This window comes from Lathamus discolor, unplaced genomic scaffold (genome assembly GCF_037157495.1).
Source record: "Lathamus discolor isolate bLatDis1 unplaced genomic scaffold, bLatDis1.hap1 Scaffold_78, whole genome shotgun sequence".
In the NCBI taxonomy this organism is placed as follows: domain Eukaryota; kingdom Metazoa; phylum Chordata; class Aves; order Psittaciformes; family Psittacidae; genus Lathamus; species Lathamus discolor.
The window spans coordinates 1-2,500 of NW_027069390.1; the positions used below are offsets into that span (position 1 = coordinate 1).

Consider the following 2,500-nt stretch of genomic DNA (forward strand, 5'->3'; position numbering starts at 1 on the left):
TTTGTACACACCGCCCGTCGCTACTACCGATTGGATGGTTTAGTGAGGTCCTCGGATCGGCCCCGGCGGGGTCGGCCACGGCCCTGCCGGAGCGTCGAGAAGACGGTCGAACTTGACTATCTAGAGGAAGTAAAAGTCGTAACAAGGTTTCCGTAGGTGAACCTGCGGAAGGATCATTACCGGGAGGGGGCTGGTGCGCGCGCCGGGCGTCCGGCCGCGCGCAGCTCGACTCGACCCCGCCTCGCGTCGCGCGCCGAGGGGGTCCCCGCGGGGGGGCCCCGGGCGCGGCGCGGGCTTCCCGTTCCCGCTCAATTCCCCCCCGCTACCGTCGCAGCCTCCGGGCACACCCGCGCGCCCTACGCGAGACGAGGCGCAAGGGTTCGGGGGGGGGGGTGCCCACCCCCCCGCTGCGGGGGGCGGGGCACCCGGGCGCGCGCGCGTGCGCGCGGCGGCGGGGCCGCGACGGCGGCGGGCGCGGTGGGTGCGCGCTACCGCGCGCGAGGCCTCCGCGATCCTCCTCTCCCCGCCTCGGTTCCCCCCTCTCTGGAGGCAGAAAATGCCGGGGAGGGGGGGGCGGTCCCGAGCGTGGGGGAAGAAAAGAGGGGGCTCTCGCGGGGGGGCCCTCGGGCGCGGTCCTCGCGCGCGCGCCTGGCCCGCCCGCCGCTACCGCGGCCGGCGCCGGTCCGCCGCCGGGTCCGCCTTCCCGATCCGGGCTGGCGGCCCCGAGCCCCGTCTCTCCTCCCGGGCGCGGCGCCGGGCTACTGAGGGAAACCCCGGGCCCCGGGCTTTAAGGAGGACGGAGGTGGTGGCGGCGGACGTCGGGCGCGCCCCTGCGGGCGGACGCTCCCCCGCCGGCGGCAGCCGGGGGAGGCACCCCCGCGGGGCCTTCGGGTCGTTTCCCTCACCCCAGGGCCAGGTACCTAGCGTCCGCGCTCGCGCGGTCGTCCGTCCGTCCCCGGCGCGGGGACGGCGGAGGCCGCGGAGCCGGGCGGGGGTTTAAAGACTCGGGCGGCTCGGTGTCGACTCGGCGGGGCGGGTGCCGGGTGCGTGGCGGCGGCGCTCTCAGGGGCTGGGGAGTCTCTCTCCTGCGGAAGCCCCTGGGTGGGAAGGGCCGGCGCCCGCGCTCGCTCCCGCCGCCGCCGGGCAGCCGCGCCGGGGAGGGGGTACCGCTGCCCCCCCCTCTCCGCGGTCCGGTCTCGTTGGAAGAGAGCCGCGGCGCGGGCGGCCGCTGTCGTCCCGCCCGCCTCGAGCGGACGACCCCCCCGGCGAGAGCGCGGGCTCACCGCCGCCGGGGGGGGTTGGCGAGTTCCCTGCGCACGGCGGGGTCTCGCTCGGGCGACCGTCGGGTCGCCGCGCCTCAGTCCCGGCCGTCTGCCGCAGCGCGGCGTCGCGCTCGCGCTCCGGCGCGCTCCGTTTCTCGGCGCCGTCCGGCCGGAGCCTTCGGCGGTCCCCCGCTGCCGGCGATGTCGGCACCCCGGCCCGCCGGCGGCTGGCGCTGTGCCGCCGCGCCGCTCCGCGCGCCGGTCGTCCCGGAGGGTGCCCGCCACCGGTCGGTCGCGGCCGTCCCGGCCCGGGCCTCGTCCGTCGTCGCTGTTGCCCTGCTGCACTCCCCCGGCCGAGCCGGGCAAGGAGAAGGGGGTTCGGGCAGGCAGCCAGGGGGCGGCTGACCTCTCGGTCTCCGCGTGGAAACGGGGAGAGCGAGCGCTGCCCTCCCCCCTCGGCTCAGCGCCGCCTGCCTTCGTTGCCCCGGCCCGTGCCTCGCGGCGAGGAGCGGAGGGTGACAGGCGGCGACGGCGGCGGATCCGCGGGAGGGCGGTCGGCCAGGCGCGGTCGGACGGGTGCCGTCCGGCGGCCCCGCGGGCGGTGGAGGCCCCGCGCCAGCCGGGGGCGGGGCGGCTCCGGCGGTGGCCGCTTCTCCGGCGCAGCGGTGTGGAGCCGCGGAGGTTCCGGCGGGGCGAGCGCCCGGGGCCTCGGGGGCGGGGGCGCGCGCGCCGGCTTGCCGTCAGGCGGTGGAAGGCGCGCGCGGGTCCGGTGGGGTGCCCCGCTGCCGCTCCCGCCGAGCGGGCGGCAGCATCCGTGTCCCGAGCTGACGAGGCGGGCGGGCGGCGCGGGCGGCCGCGCCGCCGCCTCCGTGCGAAGACCGTGCCGAGCCCGGGCGCCTGGGCCGCCTCCGAAGCGAGCAAGGTGCGTTTCCCAGGTGTGGGTCGGGAGCGCGGGCTCCCCGGCCTTGCCGTTCGGAGTAGGTTGTTTTTTATCCCTCCTCCCCGTCCACCCCTTTTCTCCGTGTGTTGCTCGTACGGTCAGCCGAGGCGAGGCTCCCGTCGTGCCGGTGTTCCCGTTCGCCCGGCGTCGGGCGGGCGGGGGGCCGGGCGTGCGGCGGGGGCCGTCCTCAGAGAGAAAGGGGGGCCGCTTTTGGCGAGCGGTCCCGGCCCTCCCGCGCGCGCGGGGCGGTGCCGAAAGGCAGACAACTCTTAGCGGTGGATCACTCGGCTCGTGCGTC

At 78.3% G+C, this 2,500-nt stretch overlaps 1 non-coding gene across 1 annotated transcript in view; it reads left to right on the top strand.

The window, feature by feature from the left end:
• The first annotated feature begins 2,466 nt into the window (after positions 1-2,466).
• The window catches only part of LOC136006899 (5.8S ribosomal RNA), a 153-nt gene continuing 119 nt past the window's right edge, over positions 2,467-2,500 (top strand). The window contains exon 1 of the ribosomal RNA XR_010609318.1: positions 2,467-2,500. This exon is cut by the window's right edge and continues 119 nt beyond it. This is a non-coding gene — a ribosomal RNA (5.8S ribosomal RNA).